This window comes from Canis lupus, chromosome 19 (genome assembly GCF_003254725.2).
Source record: "Canis lupus dingo isolate Sandy chromosome 19, ASM325472v2, whole genome shotgun sequence".
Classification (NCBI taxonomy): Eukaryota; Metazoa; Chordata; class Mammalia; order Carnivora; family Canidae; genus Canis; species Canis lupus.
Genome location: NC_064261.1, coordinates 15,098,294 through 15,119,642, shown reverse-complemented (window position 1 = coordinate 15,119,642; position 21,349 = coordinate 15,098,294). Strand labels below are relative to the sequence as shown.

At 33.7% G+C, this 21,349-nt stretch overlaps 1 long non-coding RNA gene across 1 annotated transcript in view; it reads right to left on the bottom strand.

Annotated features, from left to right (window-relative positions):
* LOC125753063 (uncharacterized) overlaps positions 1–11,649 on the bottom strand; it is a 38,022-nt gene extending 26,373 nt beyond the window's left edge. The window contains exons 1-3 of the long non-coding RNA XR_007403984.1: positions 11,574–11,649; positions 10,880–10,921; positions 5,879–6,086 (exon numbers count right to left, since the gene is read on the bottom strand). This is a non-coding gene — a long non-coding RNA (uncharacterized LOC125753063). The remainder of the gene's footprint in view (positions 1–5,878; positions 6,087–10,879; positions 10,922–11,573) is intronic.
* Positions 11,650–21,349: the final 9,700 nt, after the last annotated feature.

Below are 21,349 nucleotides of genomic sequence, written 5' to 3'. Positions count from 1 at the left end.
GAGAAAGAAGAAAATATATTTTCTTTATATTTAAAAACCACATATAGTTTCACAAACTTAGTACCTGTGACATTTGAGGCCAGATAGATAATTTTTAGAGTGTAAGGGGTGGTTATACTATGTGTTATAGAATGCTTAGAAGCATCCCTGGGTTTTACTTAGTGGATGTCAATTGTACCCTTAGTTGTAAAAGTCAGAAGTGCCTCTAGTCGTAGCCACACGTTCCCTGGCGAGGGTCAAGAGGAGAGGGCAAATCTGTCTTTGGTACTGTAATATATCAATTTGGCCACCGATTTAGTCATTACCAATACTGCTATTAAGCCTATTTACTCAGGCCTTCATATACACTAGTTGCACACCACCTGTAATCATCATAATCACAATACATAAATGCAATTTATTTCATTTTTACGTATTCTTCATTTTTTTCGAACATTGAAAGATTCACAACAAATTAGAAGGGCTGTATAGAGATTTTCTCATACTCTCATATATTCTCTGCTCACACACATGCATAGCCTCCCCCACTACTGGCATCTCCCACCAGACCAGTACATTTGTTACAACTGGTGGAACTACACTGACACATCAGTATCACCCACAGTACATAGTGTATATTAAGTTTCACCTTGGTGGTACATATTCTATGGGATGGAAAATTTATAGTGATATGTATCCATCATTATGGTATACATAGTATTTTTACTGTTCTAAAAATTCTCAAAAAAATAAAAAATAAAAAATAAAAATTCTCTGTGTCCTGCCTATTTATCCCTTTCCCCTCCTCACCCTGGCAACCAGCCATCTGTTCACTATCTTGATAATTTTGTTTTTTCCAGAATGTTTTATAGTTGGAATTATACAGTATGTAGCCTTCTTAGTATTGGCTTAATTAATTTAGCAACATACATTTAAAGTTCTTCTGTATCTTTTTATGGTTTAATAGTTCTTTTTAGCTCCAAATAATATTCCATTGTTTAAGATGTAGCACAGTTTACTTATCCATTCACTTACTGAAGGACATCTTGGTTATGTCCAAGTTTTGGCAATTACATATACAGTTGCTGTAAATAAAGTGAACAAATAAGTAACTTTATGAATAAAGTTGGCAATTAGTAATAAAGTTGCTTGCGTTTTTGTGTGGACATAAGTTTTCAACTTCTTGAGTAAATAACTAGGATTGTGAGTGCTGGATCATATGGTAAGAGTATTTTTAGTTTCATAAGAACTTAGATTTGTTATTGTTCCCTGGACATTTTATCTATTTGGATTGGATATTTAGAGCCCTTTTTAAATGTGTTATTTTTTAAATCTTTAGGTTTAACAGGTAGATCCTGCCTGCTTTTGTTGCCATTCTAAAGACAGTTCAAGTTTGGGATTTTTTTTTTTGTAGCATGATTTTGGTCTGGTTGGTTTCTCTGGAGCTGTGGGGCTTCCATTGTTTTCTGTCAGTGTTGCCTGAAGGGGCATTCTTTTGAGTTAGTGTCCTCTGTAATCAACATGTTGCAGAAAAGCATTTATACATGGCATCCAGAGAAGAGGTAAATGAATAATCTGGTGGTAGTGTGGTGGAACAAAATATGTTTTAAGGGAAAAAATATGTGTTTATGTTTGTGTTTATATGATTAGAAATCATCATAATAAAAAATATATTCTGAAAGCACAATATGTTCCTAATTTTTCATGTTAGGGATGGCCATGCTTAAGGGAACCTAATTTTGTTGTTACAGAAGTGCCTACAGGAAGAAATTTAGTTGCAAGTAATATATCAACTATAAACCTGTCACACAAATTTCTTGGGATTTTAAAAGCTTGTAGTTAGTCATTAAATTACTATTACCCCATTACATGACTTTTTATTGCTTCATCAAAAGGAAAACTGATACTAAATAGTATAAATGACTAAGCAAATAAAGTAGAACGGCAATGAAACTTAAAACACAACACACAACGGTAAGAGTCTTTACATTTCACAACAGGAAAACTCCTCAAGCCATGTCTCCACTCCTCCCGAACTGATATAAATGGCTCGTGGAATAAATGAAGCCAAATTATAATGTCAGCTGTTAATTAGCATCTGTCTTCAGGTTAATTGTGAATTTAGAGAAAACAATAAAAACAAAGAAATAAGGGAAAGTTAATCTTCATAATTTTTTAACATTGACTAAATCATTTTCAAGTTAAAGAACTACATTAATCTAGAAAAGACCATTTCTTAATAGCACATACCCACTTGAAAGAATTTACTTGATATTGAGCAGTCTCAGGAAGCAATTAATTGCAGTCTTTGAGATCTTGAAACATAAAATAAAAAGCAGGAAATCCTTTGTCTAAAATTATATTAGAGAAAAAAAAGCAAATCGAAAAATAAAATTATGTTGGGAGAAAAAATAGTGTTTGGAAAGTGCCTGAAAAAGTGTCCTATAGAACTTCTTCTGGTTAAATTATATTGTAACTTCTTTACATCACCTAGACTATAAATTAATTCATAAGAGATTTATTTGCAAATCTTTGATTAGATAAAATAACTGTTTTTAGAGGATGTAATTACCTCTTATTCTCAACTCATTTGAATAAATTCAGTTGTGATGAGGTAAAAGGGACAATTCAGGGAACTGTTCCAAGGATCTTCAGTTAATGACTGCAGTGAATGAGAATTTTCTAACAGATAAATACGGGGCTCTCACGATCTGTGGTGCAGAAACTCCATGGCTTCATCATATGAGATGAAAGTCATGCTGTGTGCACTGGCTAAACATGACCATGTTTCCCACGAAGGGCAGAACCACTCATCTATTTCACTGCCATCTATAGTGTTTTGGGACTAGCTTTGTTTACTTAATGTGGTATTTTCAAAAAGTGTATTTGGGTGGATATTTGCACTCAATTGTCATGTATTGCATATAACTAGGAGTAGAATTTCTAGAAAAGAGAATTTCTGTGTGTTCATTTTAGTGGGTTTTGATTGTTACATCTTCTTGATAAACTGACTTTTTATCATTAAAAAATGTCATTTTTTATTCATTGAAAATACTCATTAATGTAAGCTCTTTTTCTCCCTGGTGTTAATATAGCCACTCCAATTTTTATTTTGATTAGTATTCGCATGGCATATTTTCCCATAACTTTACTTTTAACTCTAGATAATTTATAAAGCATAGTTCTTGTAAACAGCATATAATTGGAAATTTTAAAAATCACCAATTATTAGTATTTAAATAATCACCTTAATACTAGTTTTGTTTTTCATCTAGACTTTTTTTTCTTTACTCTTCCTTATCTAATTACTATTGCCTAAACAAGCACTTTTTTTTTTATTATTCCATTTTTCATTTTTACTCACATTTTGGTGACTCTTAGTATTCTTTCATTGGTTATCCCAGGAATTAATACATCCTTAATTTATTATAGTTCACCTCAAATTAGTAGGGCCTCACATCCAAAACAATGCACGAATCTTTCAACAGTTAATTTCTTCTATTCTTGCCTTTTTTTCTATTGTTCCCACATACTTTACTTTTATTTCTGGTAAAAATCCAAAATGCATTTTCTTTTTTGTAACTATAAACTATAAGTAGTCTTTTACAATTACTTTTGTATTTACTCTTTTTGGAACTTTTATTTCTTCTTACTCTTTATTTCCTGTTTGTGATCATTTCCCTTAAGGCTGAATAATTTTCTTTAATATTTCCTGTAGTTCAGATGTGTTGGCATTTTTTCACTAGGCCTTTTAAAAAAAAATATCTGAAAACGCTCATATTTAACTTCATTTTGGAAGATTATTGTGATTATTGTTCCTGAGTATAAAAATCTAGGTTGGCATTGTGGGGTTTTTTCCATACATTAATAATACATTTTAATATTTTCTGATATACATATCACACAAGTTTCTTGGGATTTTATATATATAAAAACAAAACAAAGGCCCCAAACCCAACTCTATAGTTTTTTTTTTTTTTTTTTTTTGTAATGTAGGCTCCACTCCCAACATGTGGCTTAAATTCATGACCCTGAGATTAAGAATCACATGCTATACTGACTAACCGCCAGCCTCCCCATGAACTCTGTAATCTCTGCTGAGAGATCAAATATTATTGTTTTACTACAGGAAATGTCTTCTTTCTCTGGTTCTTCTTTTTTTTTTTAATTTTATTTATTTATTTATTTGAAAGAGAGAGAACATGAGCAAGGGGAGGGGTAAGGGAGAGGGAGACTGCTCATTAAGCAGGGAACCTGATGTGGGGCTCTATCCAAAGACCCCAAGATCACGACCTGAGAGGAAGTCCGATGCTTAGCTGACCAAGCCACCTAACTGCTCTTCTTTCTCTGGTCATTCTTAAGATTGTTTCATTATCTTTGCTTTTTTTCAGTTTGATTATGATATGGTTAGAAGATGTATTCTTTATCCACTTTTGTTTACCTTTTAAATTCATGAGTTTGTACTTTTATCAAATTAGGAAAACTTCACCATTCTTAAAAATATATATATATATCCATGTAATTCCCCTTTTCTTCTTGTATTCCAATTACATGTAGGTTAAACTTATTGACTCTATATCACATTTGTTTCATTTCTGCTCTTTTTAAAAACAATATTTTTCTTTCTGTAGTTTATATTTTCTCAACTAGTTTTGGCTTTATGAATTTATGTTCTAGTCTGCTGTTAAATCCATATAATACTGCTTAACTTGATATAGTTTATTTGACTTTCTGGAATGCACATTTATTTTGTGTAGATTTTAAATATCCATTGAATATCCCATTGTTTCATTCATTTTATCCATATCTTCTATATTTAAAAACATAGCAGTTGTTATTATTTTGAAGTTCTTGTCTGTTGACTTCAGTATTAAATTATTCTACATCTGCATTTAATCGCTAGTTTATTTTTTAATCATCAATCGTTTCTGCTTCTCCATCTAGTTAGTAATTTTTAAACATATATTGGAAAAAAATAAACATATGCTGAGTATTTTGCACGATATATTGTAGAGATTTATTTCTGTGCATCACATATTGTGTTTTGTTCATCCAGCAATTAAATTACTGGCAGTTTATTTTATTTTGCTAAGACTTGGTTTAAAGTTATAGTAAGGAGGGTCTAATTCAGTTTTTCCTTCATTGCTACTATGTACTCCTTTTTCTTTTGGGGCCTGGCCTTTCTTGCTTTTAAATAAATCACCTGAGGAGTTAACAAGGTCTCTCTATTGTGACTGAGCCAGAACCATATCTCTCCAGCTCTGTAGAAACACTTGAATTGATTTTTAGCTCCCATATCTCAGCAGATGTTCTATGCTAGGTCTTTTTTTTATGGCATCCTGGGCATTCATAGCTTAGGAGTTGGCCAAGGACTAGAAAGAAACTTTTACATGTTCTTGGAGTTCCTTCTTTATGCAGTCTTCTTCTTTTTTTTTTTTTAAATCTGCCTCCAGATCTTATTAACATCAGGAGACATAAATTCTGATCTCTCTTCCCTCTGACCAGCCAGACATTAACTGTATCATCCAAAGACAAGAGGCGTACACAGGAGTAAAAAACGGCAAAACTAAATTAGACCTTCTTTTCCAAAATAGGAGAGCTCAAATTCTCCTCTGGAAAATCTCTGAGAGCATTATGAAGATATTACTTTCTCCCAAAATAATGTATACATTTTGTGTGATTCCAAACAAAATACTAAGAGATATTACACAAAACTTCAGAGCTAAGACTAAAATTTATCTGGAAACTTAAATAAAAGAAACCAGAAAACTAATACAGTAGAATTCTCTTTTTCAGAAATACACTCCCATGTAAAAGAACCATCTCGAGACTTTTTAGCTTTGGATAACATCCATTTATTTGGTCTACAATTTGGGCAGGACCCAGTGGCACAACTTACCTCTTCTTTGTGTGGTGTTCACTGAGGTAGCTCAACTAGCTGTGAGATGGCTTCACTCATTCATCTGATAGATCATCCTGGATGTTGGAACATCAAGGGGCCCCTATTTTTTCCCTTTGTACTTTCTTAATCTTCAGCCTCTCTCTTTCTACATGTAGCCATTTTCTGAAGCTGTGTAGTTGGAACTCTTAACCTGGAAACTGCTTTCCTAGAATAAAATCAGAAAATTGAGGTCTCTTAAGGTATAAGTTCAGGAATCCTAGACAATCACATTTATTTGTTAAATTACTCAAAAAAAGTGACATGGTTTGAGAAGATGAATAGGAGAGAAAATAGACTTCATTTTTTAAATTTATTTGTTTACTCATTCATTCATTCATTCATTCATTCTTGAGAGATAGAGAGAGGGGAAGAGACATAGAGGGAGAAGCAGGCTCCCTGCAGGGAACCTGATGTGGTACTGGATTACCCCACCCAGATCATGCCCTGAGCCAAAGGCAGGTGCTCAACCACTGAGCCACCCAGGAGTCCCCATAAACTTCATTTTTAATGGAAGAAGCATGTGCTTATAAGAATGGCCATTTTCACAGATAATCCACCACAATCAGCCTCATGGTAACAGAATATTTTTTCTTTGTACTTAAGTTGAAATATAAGCTTTGTATCACCTTATACTCTGTTTATAACATTATTATATATAAAAACAAGGGTTCTTTAGTGAGTGTTGATCACCACGTGGAAATCTACATCTAGGGACTCATGGGTGGCTCAGTGGTTTAGCGCCTGCCTTCAACCCCAGGGCCTGGTCCTGGAGACCTCGGATCGAGTCCTGCATCAGGCATCCTGCATGGAGCCTGCTTCTCCCTCTGCCTGTGTCTCTGCCTCTCTCTCTCTCTCTCTCTCTCTCTCTGTCTCTCATGAATAAATAAATAAAATCTTAAAAAAAAAGAAGCCTGTATCTAGATTTGCATGGCAGCATATCTGTACCAATGGTATGCTTTACTTCACTGACACACTCCAACCTGGTGTATGAAACTTGTTTCTCCTCTGAGCAATCTTGGCAGCTCCCACTGGCCAAAGGGCTCCTGTTATTAAGAGATAACTAAATTTTATTAAAAAAAAACCCGCCTATTTGTAATAATAAAAGCAATAAATTTCTAGCATAGAAATAGATAAACAGAGAATGCCCAGAAATAGATATAAATACATTTGAAGTTTACCTTTTTACCTTTTAATATTAAATATGGGAAAAATTGACACTGGGATAATTGATTGTATATTTAAGATACATTTAGAGCTCTACCTCACATTACAGCAAAGTTTATTTTTATAAATTAGTTTATAATTTTATAAATTACCCACAAGCAATTTTAAATAAATTCTGGAATATTATTTAAGATGCTATTATTTTATCATCTTTCAATAAAAAAAAACATAAGATGTAAAGTATAAATGTCATAAATTTATATAAAAAACTGGTTTGATTGTTTAAATCTGAAATTCTGAATTCTGAATGAACAAAAGTAAAAACAAACAAAAAACCTCAAATGACATATTTGTGAAATATGTAACCAAGATAGGACCAAAATATTTAATACAAAGAAAAATGAACCCTATAAATCAATAAGAATAAGACATATGGTCTATTACAAATAAAGCAGAAGAGCATGAGCAAAATTATGACCTGGTGGAATTAAAAAGATCCCTGATCTCCTTAGTGATACACTGAAAATTATAAGCCATTAGAAATGGGGTAGCTAAATAAATTTCAGAATAGTATGTATGGCATTAATTTATTTTGTATAAATAAAATTAAAAGCATGTATATTATTTTTTTTTTAAATTTTTTTTAATTTTTATTCATTTATGATAGTCACAGAGAGAGAGAGAGGTGCAGAGACACAGACAGAGGGAGAAGCAGGCTCCATGCACCGGGAGCCCGATGTGGGATTCGATCCCGGGTCTCCAGGATCGCGCCCTGGGCCAAAGGCAGGCGCCAAACCGCTGCGCCACCCAGGGATCCCATAAGCATGTATATTAATACGTATTTATATACATATACTTGTGTATATATAAAAATGCAAGCAATTACTTTATATACTTTATATATGAAGTATTATATATAATACGTTAGTATTTACTTTATATACTTTTCAATTGTTTCAAAATTTTAATTAGCAGTTATCCTTTTGTAATGTAACAAAGGTAAAAATAGCAAAATGGTATTAAATTCTATTTGTGTTTCTCATTAACCACCTGAACATAGCAAATCTCCTAAATTTGAGTGTGCTGGTTTTCTAATCTACAAGATGAAGATAATTAAAATAGCCTCTACTGGTTTTGGGACAATTAAATGAGCTAACATATCTGTAAAGAGTTATATATGTATTTGGTCAATTCGGTTCTCTTAAGCATTGTTGGCTTTGAGTGTTTAGAAGGATATTTGCTCTTTTGTTCATAAACACATTTTCATTTGTGTCTCATGGAAAGCTCCAAGAGTTGCCATGTTGGTATTCTGTTCCTTCATGGGCAAAGTATTAGCATCATTGTTGAAGAAGCAACTTGTCCAGGAAAAATAATTTCTCTATTGTTTCAAACTATTTAGAGTTTCTGCTCTTTTACCTATAAAACAATACTCATTTTTTAAAAAATTACATCAGGAGAAATGAAGTCATCTATCGAAACCATTGCTCAAATATATCTGATTTTGCATATTTCTATTTTTTTATGACTCAAGTATTTAATGAAAATCAGAATATTGATTAAGTGCAGTGTGGCCTCAGGTCATATTCTAAGATTTTACTAGAAACTCATAGTTTTTGTTTCTGTGTTTATAGATATATGTCTATCTTGTGGATAAGATACTAAAAGAAATGGACAAATGCCCTGGTTCAACAACGACATTTTTTATTTGATATTCTAAAGGGCAAAGTGTCTCTTAAGTCTCTTTGTAAATGTATCATATATATACATTATATTATATATATTAGCCATATATATATGATATATATATCATATATATATATATCATATCAAGAGAGGAAGTTGTAAAAGTAAAACCAAAATATATTTTAAAGTTTTATCCTTCAAACAAATAGGTGCTGAATCACTGAGAGTCAGACTTTCCTTGAGTAATTGAAAGCTAAAATATATTTTCAAAATATTATAGGGCAAAAAAATATTATAGGGCTATAGTTCTGTGGGGTAGAAGAGAAAAGATCAATGTAAAATGAGAACAGGAGAAATGGAGAGATGAAATAATTTCATTTGAATAAAACCATTCATCTCTTTTTTCGCTTATTATCTGGATCACAGAGACGGATTCTTCAGCTCTGGTTTTTCCCATCATGGGCCATGTGGAATACCTTGCATGCTGCCAGGTCTTCTGCTTTCTTGTTTCCCAGAAGTTTAAAGTAAGATGATATATCCTTATTTACATTTATCCAAGACGTTGTGCAGGCATCCCATTTTTTCTACTATTCAGAAATATAACATATGGTATAAGATTAAAAACAAAGAAAATAAAATTAAAAACATGGAAATAAATTTGTGTTTGTTTTGGATTTTTGTGCATATGCTTAGGCTTCAGTATATCTGCACCACACCATTGTTATTGCCCTCACACATGGGTCAATGTTCAGCACCCTATCAGGAGTACCAGAGAATAAGTATCATAGATAATAAATATTTAGGTTGATAAATTTTAATTTCTAAAATGGATGAGCATGAGACCAAGAAAACGAGATTTAACAGACTTAAAAGACATAAGTATGCAGTAGAATTAGCCAGGGATGCCTTGTGGCTCAGCGGTTGAGTGTCTCTGCCTTTGGTTCAGGGCATGATCCTGGGGTCCCAGGATCGAGTCCTGCATCAGGCACCTTGCATGGAGCTGGTTTCTTGTTCTGCCTCTCTCTCTCATTCTCTCTGTCTCTGTGTCTTTCATGAATAAATAAATAAAACCTTTTTTTAAAAAAAAGGAAAACCCTTTTCGTTCAGGAAACATTTCTTACAGCCTACTGTCATGGGGTTATGTGAAGGATGGTGTGAAGGCAATAAAGGAGAACCATGGGTTTTATATATCAAGATGAGAATGCTATGCAGAGTTATGTCTGAAGGCTCTGATTTACTTAATATGAAAGGTAAGTATACTTAACAGTTTGTCAGGAAGTAAGGCTGGAAGATAAATCTATCAAAAATCTATTTTACAAGGTGACTGCAATGTGAACATTTTAAGAAACGCTAATCTTTATGGGTAATTCTATGTAGATATTGGCTTTTATTTTAAAAACACATATTTTTCAATGGATATCTGGCCTCTTTTCATAGTGTGATTATTGTGGACATTGCTGCTATAAACATTGGGGTGCAGGTGCCCCCTCAGATCATACATTTGCATCTTTGTGGTAAATACTCAGTAGTGAAATTGCTGGGTCTTAAGGTAGTTCTATTTTCAACTTTTTGAGGAAATTCCATACTGTTTTCCAGATGAATGTATAAAGAAGATATGTACACACACACACACACACACACACACACACACATATAAAATGGAACTCTACTCAGCCATCAAAAAATGAAATCTTGCCATTTGCAATGACTGGATGGAACAAGAGGATATTATGCGAAGCTAACTAAGTCAGTCAGAGAAAGACGATTATCATATGATCTCATTCATATGTGGAATTTAAGAAACAAAACAGAGGATCATAGGGGAAGAGAGGGAGAAATAAAACAAGATGAAATCAGAGAGTAAGACAAACCATAAAAGACTCCTAATCATAAGAGACAAACCTGAGGGCTGCTGGAGGGGAGGGTGGTGGGGGGATGGGGTAACTGAGTGATGGGCATGAAGGAGGACACGTGATGTAATGAGCACTGGGTGTTATATAAGACTGATGAATCACTGAGCTCTACCTCTGCAACTAATAATACATTATATGTTAATTAATTGAATTTAAAATGTAAAAAGTAAAAAAAAAAAAAAACTAAAAAAATACATACATTTTTCCATTAAGTGAGAAGTCTTGCTGGTTGGAGTCTCATCTATAAAATAATGGTAAAATTGAGATTTAGTAATCATAGTAACATCTTTCAAGTGTGCACAAGGTTTCAGGTATGGTGCTAAGTGTTTCAAATACATTAACTCATTTAATTACCACAACAAACATGCATTTTGTGATGAGGAAACCAGACACAGCAAGGCAAAGTAACTTGCTGGAGTCAGACAGCAAAACCTAGCTTAGAATTAAAAAGCAAGAATGGTTCCAGCTCATGTTTAGACATTGATGTCACCTCGAAAGGAACGATTTGATCGATCCAATGGTTCTACACAACCAATTTATTTTCCACATCCATGTTTCTTCATCTAAAAGCATATGATTTTCCACCACATCTTATAATATTGAAAATGTTTGAATCTAATTTAATCATTTTAATATCACAGACTCAGTAATAAATTGTTCTTTAATTCCACTCATTCTACCTCTTCTATTTTAGCAACTTTGTGAAATGTGGTCATAAGCACAAGCCTTTTCTAGCTTTTCTCTTTCTCTATCCATTCGACACTCACCGGTACATTATTGCAAAATTATTTTCCTAGTCCTATGTTATAGACGTGTGCAGTTGAAAAAGTTTCCCAGATGACTCTGATATAAATATATATATTATATATATATATAATATATATATTTTTTACCTTTTGAGAAACACTGGATTAATTCAACCATCGGCCTCCTCCGCTCTGAGCCTGCACCCATGTTACTGTGTACCACTAGAGAAAACCAGATGATCTTGCAGATTAGTACCATAGCAAATTTATGGTATCCAAACTCAGAGGTAACCACAACTGCTTGGCAATCCTATTGCATTTTTCTTATCTGGCCTATTTCCCATTCCCCTCAGCAATTATTCCAGCCCTTCTTCATTTTCTTTAAATCCACAGCCCCAGTAGAGTCCATCTTACTCCATCAATTACTTCCATTGTATGCAGTATTTTTAGGCTTAAGCACACATACCACACAAACATACAAATATGTTTGTTTTAGGCTAAGCACACATACCCACACCCATACAAATATACATACATCAAAATTTGAATATGTATTATATACCTATTATGCATATATAAGAATATATGTATATGTGTACACATGTATGAGTTTGTTCAACTTTTGATACAATTAAATTCAACTTACTTCTTAAAAGATTCTCATTCTTTTATTTACACATTTTCGCATATTCTCACTTTCTTCAGCCATTTCTGTTTTGTAAGCACCTCCTTTTCTTAAATGATGAAACTCATTAGGACTATAACTAAATGTAAAGTCTTCCTCAGGAATCTGGCCTCAAGTCTTTTTGCTGTAAATCAGATGTGTTTAAACTATGATCTTGAAATGGATTTTAAGGAGCCAATAAAACTCCTGAAGCTATATCTTTATTTCTTAAAATTTTTTAAAAGATTTTTTTACTTGACAGAGAGTGCACAAGCAGGCAAAGGCAGAGGGAGAAGCAGACTCCCCATTGAGCAGGGAGCCTCATGTGGGGCTCTATCCTAGGACCCTGGGATCATCCTGAGCTGAAAGGCTGACTGGCCAGCTCACCCTGGAAGCTATACCTTTAATACCATATATATGTACCTATTTCTGAATAGGAGATCCAGAATTTTGAAGTCAGAATGTGACTCAATAAAGTTTATGAACCATTGTTCTAATACTCTCCCTGTGCATTTTAATATTAGCCTACTTTTCTAATCTCTGTTTGTCCATAGACAACTTCTAGATTTATTTTCCAGTTTGGACTTCTGTCCTGAGCTAGAACTGTGACAACTAAATTTCTTCATCTCTACATCTCACATGCACCTTAAATTGAACAAACCTCAAACTGAATTTATTAATTTTATTAATGAGTCCATCAAAGCCATTCTTTATATTCGTTGTAGTGCTTAGTATTTCTTTTTGATTCTTTCTTAGAATTGCCATCTTTCCATTATATTTTCCGTCTGTTCTTACATGTTGTCTATTATTTTTCCATTATAGCTCTTAACATATTAATGATGATTGTTTTAACATCCCAGTCATATCTGACTCTGGTTCTACTGCTTCTTCAGTCTCTCCCAACTTCATTTTTTGCCTTTTAGCATGCCTTGTAATTTTATGTTGAAATCTAGACATACTATCTTTTGTAAAAAAAAAAAACTAATATAAATGGGCCTTTGGTAATGTGGCAGTGAGGCCTGGGGGAGGAGAACTGTTCTATAGCTTTTGGTTAGACTTCAGTTCTTTTTTTTTTTTTTTTTTTTTTTTTAAAGATTTTTTATTTATTTATTCATGATAGTCACAGAGAGAGAGAGAGAGGCAGAGACACAGGCAGAGGGAGAAGCAGGCTCCATGCACCGGGAGCCCGATGTGGGATTCGATCCCGGGTCTCCAGGATCGCGCCCTGGGCCAAAGGCAGGTGCCAAACCGCTGCGCCACCCAGGGATCCCTAGACTTCAGTTCTTTGGTGAGGCTGTGCCATGGATTTTGAACTTCCCCAGTGCCTCTCAGATCTCCTCCACTTTAATTGGGACAAGAATCCTAAAGGGGGCTAGAGTCGGGTATTTCCCTACCACCAGGTTAAGATAGGTTCTGATAAAACTCCAGCAGGTTAGGCTCTGAGTTTCGCCTGAGGTCAAGTCTTGTCAGGAAAACATGAGACTCAACGTGGCTCAGTGGTGGAGCATCTGCCTTTGGCTCAGATCCCGGGGTCCTGGGTGCCACATCAGGTTCCCTGCGGGGAGCCTGATTCTCCCTCGATAAGTAACTTGGAGGTAAAACTCACAAAAGTGTGGGATCCCTCTGATGACTAGGCCCCCTGGAGTTTTTAACTCTTAGATTTGTTCACAGGGAGCCACTCGCATTTCTCAATTACATGTCAGATTTTCCTACCCTGACACTGATTTCCTTGGAGGCTTCTGCTCTGGTAAGTTGTGATTCTTTGTATCTTTCTATCTCTCCAGTTTTTGAAGTAGCAGTTTGCCTGATGACCTCCTTTCTTTGACACATATAAGAGAGATTGTTGATTTTTTCAGTTTGTTCAGGTTTTTACTTGCTGTGAGGACAGAGTGATAATGTCTACACTCCCTACATGTCAGACTGGAAACCCTACTAACTTTATTCAAATTATATTTCCTTTTTCTAGTTTTCATATCAGTGAATAACACCATCACCATGCATTTGACCTAACAGCCTAACCTAGAAGCCATCCTTGACACCTCCTTTTTTCTCAACCTGACATCTAACCAGTAGCCAAAGCTGGTCAGACCATGCCTTTAATGTATCCAACAGTCCATCCTATTTCTCAGTCCTATCAGTCACTGATTTTGCTCATGTCCTCACTATTTTCCATATAAAATATTCTTTCTCTAGTCTCAAGATTCGCCATACACTACCCAAAACATTTTTTCTGAAACAAAAGTTTAACTATACCTTTTCCCTATCTAGCATTTAGATACATGCCTCTATTAGTCCATTCAGGTTGCTGTGATAAAACAAGGCTGGGTAGTTTAAACAAAATATTTATTACATATAAGTCTAGAGGCTGAGAAGTCAAAGGTCAAGATGCCATCAAAGTGAGGACTTATTTCCTCATTGTGTCTTCTAGCTGTGTCCTCATATAGTGAAAAGGACAAGAAAACTCTCTGGGGTCTATTTTATAAGGGCACTACTCCCATTCATGAAGGTTACCGTCATGAGCTATTCACTTCCCAAGACCCCAGCTCCTAATATCATCACATTGGAGGTTAAGATTCCAATATATGAACTTGAGGAGCATATCAACATTTAAGCCCATAATAATGCCCAAGATTTATTATATTGTGAAAAATATTGTGATATTTATATATATTTTTACAAAGCTAATGAAGAGATTGCTTATTGATAATATTCGATAACTACATTGACAGCAGCATGCTTTCTTGACCCATATATCGGACAATCAAATATTATCCCTTAAATTATATGGGATAAACTAAGGCTAGGGTAAGAGTTCCAAAAAATGTTAAATTGTATCATTTTCAGATATTTAATTATTTTCAGCTTATTGCTTTATAGTTCAGATTACACAAACTTGCTAGGTTTTTTTCATTGATCACATTTACTTTTTACTGAGGTTACCATAACTAAATAGAAAAGAAATTGATACAACTTCATGCAAAGAAACCATAATTGGAAAAAAAAATAGTGTGTAAGAATTGCCAGGCAATAAAAATTTGTCATAATGATATTTTCCTTTCTGTGACAAATCTCTTTTTATGTCACTAAAATATGTGAAATCTTTAACAGCCTAATCTGATCAGTAAGATCAGAAAAATGGTGAAATTATTTTGATCAGAAAAATATGAAATTATTAAAAAGACTAAATGAAATATGGATTTAAATCCTTTATTGTTAATGATAGATATTACCTAAGTATATATTGTGCCTTTCATGATTAGATGGATTTTTAAAAAGTTTATTAATAATAATATTTAAAGTGAAAATTATTTGAAATTTCTAATTCATCTTTATTTCATTATATTTTCTATTTGTTTATTTTTGTAATGCATTACATGCTAGAGTACTAGGACAATACATATAGTTCCTTGTAAATAATACATATGTTTACAATGGTGATTTGTGCATGAAAATTTTTACATATGGAGGGGAACAGAATGATCAAAACATTTTGAGGCCAACTACTTATAGTGTAAAATCAGTATCTTTAAGGTAGAAAGAAGATCTTTTATAAGATGAATCGTTTTCAATTCCAGCCACAGCTTTTATTACATTCCACCTTACTTTTGACAATTTCTGAACTTTTTATAGTCCCAGGACATCAGACACATCACTTTATATTTTTCTTTCTAAACTGAATTCTACTCACTGATTCCCTTTAGTCCACTGCCTGTTTAACCAGGACTTGACCATTAGGACCAAGCATAGGCATCTATTCTGTCCAAGAAAGCTTTCAGTGGTACTTTCCATATGCCCATCTGGGTTTTGTTTATGCCATGAACACCTATTCATTTGCCTTTCTACCACATAACATTTTTTTGAGAAATAGTTTTCCTCATTTTTCAGAGATCTATAAGACCCCCATTCTAGTGAAAACAATGGAATGGAACCTAAAATCTATTTAAGTAAACCCAATCTCATATGTTACAAAGATTGGTCAAAATTTAAGCAGCCAAACCAGGTTGGATCATTGGTAGTGAGTGCCTTGCTCTCCTGTGACTCGCTACTTTGGTGGAGGAGTGAACATGTGACTCAAGTGAAGTCAAGCAAAATGGTTCCTTGAGACTTTGGTAGCAGAAGCTGATCCCCAAATGGGTAAGTCGGCTCAGTGACTCAGGGAAATGTTATTCTAAAGCAAAAATTAAACAAACCAAAATAAAAACAAAGCTGGCATCCGAAGAGGTGGAGAAGAGATAGGAAGGAGAGTCTGATGGTACTTACAGAACAGGCCCTATCCTAAGCCACACCACTCCTCAGTTTCCCTAGGATTCATTGATGGAACCTTTCTTCTTAGACCCCAGAAGACAGCCCTTTTCACTTCTCTCTATGGCAACATGTATTGAAATGTTTCCTGAGCATCCCTCTTGTCCCTTCTTCATTTTCTTTTCTATGTTGGCGAGAGATTTGTAGAAAATCTCTTCTTTATCCCCCACAAAAATTAGTGACTACCAAATTCTCTCCGACCTACTAATAATGCCTCTATGCTCTCCTCTTCATCGACATTGTCATTACACACTCTCAGCCTTGCATCAGCTTTTAACTGGTGTGTGCAATAAGCCTCCGAGTCTCCAGGCCTTTCTAGCATACTCTCCACTATGGACACACCAGATGCCTCATCTTCTCATGCTACTGTTGAACTTTGCTACCTTAATTATAATATTTTTTCTTATTTTACAATAGTTTGCTTTTCTAATCTTCTCTCTTTACCATAACTACAGGAAAAGGACAGTGAAATTTCATCCTTTTCTAGAATAATATATAATTCATACTAGGATTTTAGTACACAGCTATTGAATAAGTACAGGAGAAAAAGAAAAGATGCAGAAGGACATTTCTGAAAATAATGAGCATGATGAAATACTTGGGTTTTGTTTTCAAAAATAGCATATATGGCTATATTATGATATAGTGTTTAAAATTGTAGATGTAGTCTTAAACATAGATGTAAACTTGATTGCCTAAGGTAATTTTCTGTCGTTGAGTGGTACCATTTGACTAATTTTTAGTATTACATATTTCAAATGGAGATGAACAACACTGGGGCATATGGAGAAAGTTGATAAAAATGTAAAAATTTGTATTATACGGGGATCCCTGTGTGGCTCAGGGGTTTAGTGCCTGCCTTTGGCCCAGGGCACGATCCTGGAGTCCCGGGATTGAGTCCTGCATTGGGCTCCTGGCATGGAGCCTGCTTCTCCCTCTGCCTGTGCCTCTGCCTCTCTCTCTATATATATATCTATCATGGATAAATAAAAAATAAATAAAAATCTTAAAAAAATTGTGTTATACAGGGAAGTAAAGTTTAAGGCATATTTATATTTAAGGAGACAAAAGTAAATAAGGGGAAATAAAACACCATGGCTTCTACCTTAAAATGTCTAATAAATACACACATGCACACAAACACACACACACACATTTGTTCTTTTAGAGATTGTGAGATTATAACTCGAGCCAATGAATGATAAAGTCAGGAAGGAAGATTGTTCTTTTGTGCTGTTTTTATAGGTGTCACATATAAGTCAATTAATATGGTGTTTGTTTTTCTCTGGTCTGGCTTATTTCACTTAGCATAATAACCTCTAGATCCATACATGTTATTGAAAATGATAAGATTCCATTCTTTTTTGTGGCTGAGTAATATTCCATCGTGTATATACCTCATCTTCTTTGTCCATTCACCACCTATTGACAGACAGGTGGGTGTCAAAGGGGAATAGAGAATGGACAAAATAGGTAAAGGAATTAAGAAGTAAAAGTTCTGTTTATAAAATAAACATATCACAAGGATGGAAAGTATAGCATAGGGAATATAGTTAATAATATAGTAATATCTTTTTCATGGTGAGCACTTTGCAATGTGTATAATTTTCAATCCCTATGCTGTGCACCTGAAACTAATTGAATATTAAATGCCAACTACACTTCAATTAAACATTAAAAAAAAACTTTTTTAAAAGGACAGGAAGGAAGGGTTAGACAGCATTAAATAAAGAGCACCCTAACAATTAGTTTGCTCTATTGAAAATACATGAAAATTCTGTTACTAGATCTATTCTCGTGCAGGTTAAGAAATATTTGACCAATAAATAGTAGAATCCATTCCAGCATTGTTTGGGAAATAAAATTAAAAGACTTCATTCCCTTTCAAAACTAAAACTCTGAATATAATGTGTTTTACATGAGGATAGAATTTAAGCAGTTTTCCCTTTGGGAAAAAGTCTGATTCAATTATTTTTCTTATTTGTTTTTAATAGAGAAGAATTAATATGCAATTAACAATTAAAACTGGAGTGAATACTATTATTTTGAGATCAGCATAGTAAAGATTAGAAGAGAGACTTGTCAAAAGGTTCTTTTGTATTGTTTTATTATTTTTATATTCTTGCTTTAGCTATAGATTAAGAGAATAGACTCTGGCTTCCTCACTAGACAAACTGAAACTACTTTAGAGGCAATGTAGGTGCCAGTTCAGTTCAGAATTTGAGATCAATTCGAATGTATTTTCATTATTTTAATTTATCTTTCTCCTGTGAATTTTCAAGCTGTTACTTAACAGTTTCTTGAGTTTCACTAGCCTGTTTTAAAGTCTGAGGTAATACAGAAAACTAAAATTTTTAGAAAGGCCATTTGGAATGTTCCTTTTACAATAATATGTTTTAGTATAGTATCATATTTCATTTGAGATATTTCTTTGTGGAAGAAAAAAGCCCCGAATAATTACCAATCAGAAATTGGAAAAGAATTAATTTTCTTATCCATTTATTTCAGCTACACCATAAGAAGCAGCATAATATGTCCCAGATTTATAAACAGATCAGTTATAGATTGTTAGTTTTAACTCTTTTCAGGTTATTTTACTAAGGATATTCTAGTGTTTACCATAAAACTTTGATAAAACAGTTTTTGTTATAAATAGTACCCACTAAATCAATGACTGGGGATTTAATAACAAAATGTTCATTTCTTTGGAGAGATGCCATTCTGCACTTGCAGATGCTTATGTGCTGGAAGCCGGGCTGGCTGGGAAAGGGATGGGAGTGCACAAAGGATGAAGGGAGCTAGAGATAAAGAAGGGTGTGCACCTTTCAGAGGACTAAGATGAGGTTGTGTGTCAAAACAAACTGAGGCAAGCTGAGAAGTTGCTTAGTGTCTATTTATGCTTCAGTTCTGTCTCCTTTAGACTTTTCTAGCAAACCCTATACTCGAGTGGTGGTTAAGAGCATTGCATTTGCCATACTAAAGACTCTGTAGGTAAGTATTACCTCTTCTCTCCTTTTCTCACGCTATATACTCTGTAGGGAGGTTTGGGTTAAAATGCCAAAAAACATGTCTTCCAGTGATGTCTAATGGAATGCCACCAGTGCCAAGGCACGAGTCACTTTACCTGGGCATCTTTACCTTTCTTCAAGGGATATTATATGCTTTTGTTGCCTTTCACTTTTATTACTGGGGCCACTAGTAATAAAATGTTTTTGTTTGTTTTTCTTTTAATTTTAGTTTTTTGTTTGTTTGTTTGTTTTTAATTTTTAAAACTCATTTGATTTCCAAAGTCCTCAGGTTCAAAACTTCACTGTGCTCTCTGAAACAATACAGAATTTCCATAATACATTATTTCCATAATAACCTCTAGATCCATACATGTTATTGAAAATGATAAGATTCCATTCTTTTTTGTGGCTGAGTAATATTCCATCGTGTATATACCTCATCTTCTTTGTCCATTCACCACCTATTGACAGACAGGGTTTTTACATGGGTTTTTTTTTTTACATGGGTTTCACAGCAGTACTATTTGCATTCTGGCATTCTACAAAATATTTTTGCCAGCCTCTTCAGTTTTTATTACCAGAAAAGTCTAAAGGAGACTGAACTGATGAGTGAATATGAGCACAAAAAATATGAGCATGTTGGACAAGCAATCTTCCTACCTTGAAGTAGGAGACATTTGGAACTGGAAACATTGGTTACCACAGATGGAAGAGGGGTGCTATCACTTTCTAGTGGGTAGAGTTAGCTGAACATCTAACAATGCAAAGAACAAACCCCACAAAAAAGAATGAACCATCCCAAATGTCATTAGCAGTAAGGCTGACGAATTCTGTTGTACAGGCTTGTTTATATAATAAACTTCTGTTTTCCCCCAATTTTTAAATCCTAGAACAGAACTTAGGCTCAAGCTAGTGATTATGTTGAGTTTTTCTCCCATCCTTGATATTATCACGTATACATACCCGTACACACAATATAAACTACATAATGAGACCGCATATTATGCATACAATTTACATGACTTTTAGAAATAAATAAATTGACTCTAACCATTGAGAATCTGGATCTGCAGAACACAAAGGGTTAATTACTAGCAAAGAGAAATAAAATAAGAATCCTTGACTTATTCCTTGACTTATTCATTTCTACAATGAGGTACACACAGAAATATCATTCCCTTGGTATTTTTGGGTTTTTTTTGTTTTTTTTCTCTTGTTGTTTTTAATAAATTTGTAGTTTTTATTATAAAATAGCTTCTTATTTGGAAATAGAGACTTTAATGAAACTTCCAATATTTTAAAAATAAAAATGTTATGTAGATTCCATTTGATATTCAATCGTAGATGAATATATTTTCAGGTTGGAAATGACACGCTAAGAAGTTTTTCATAACATTACTATCTTAAAAATTATGAAAATATCTTACTTATGTAAAACGTTAATCCAAAGTCAACTTTTATGACTGCAAGTAAGGATTTCAGTGAAAAATGTTGAAATCTCTTAAAAAATTTAATTAACCAAGTCACAATAATAACTCCTAGTTAACCTTGTCACAGTCAATGAAGAAGATGTGAAATGGTTACAAATGATTATTAAAACATAATTAAAGAATCGAAGAGATTCATTAAATGTAACTAAAAAAATTTGAACTAATGTCCAAAATGAATTCAACATTTAATTTTCTAAGAAGCACTTGTTCTATTTTCAAGGATTATTTTTCTTTATCATTACATAAATACATAAAGAATGTAGAATATATGTTTGCTTCAGTAAATTGATGACACTTTTCTAAAATATTCATGGTCAAAAGGCTGAATGGTTTGTTATCATAGTTTCAGTATATACTTTCATTTTTCTTCTCTCTCATTAGTAAGTAAAAAGAATTCTCAAATACAGGGGAAATAATATATAGTTTGAAGAACAAGTCATGCCACAAAAATAAAGCAAG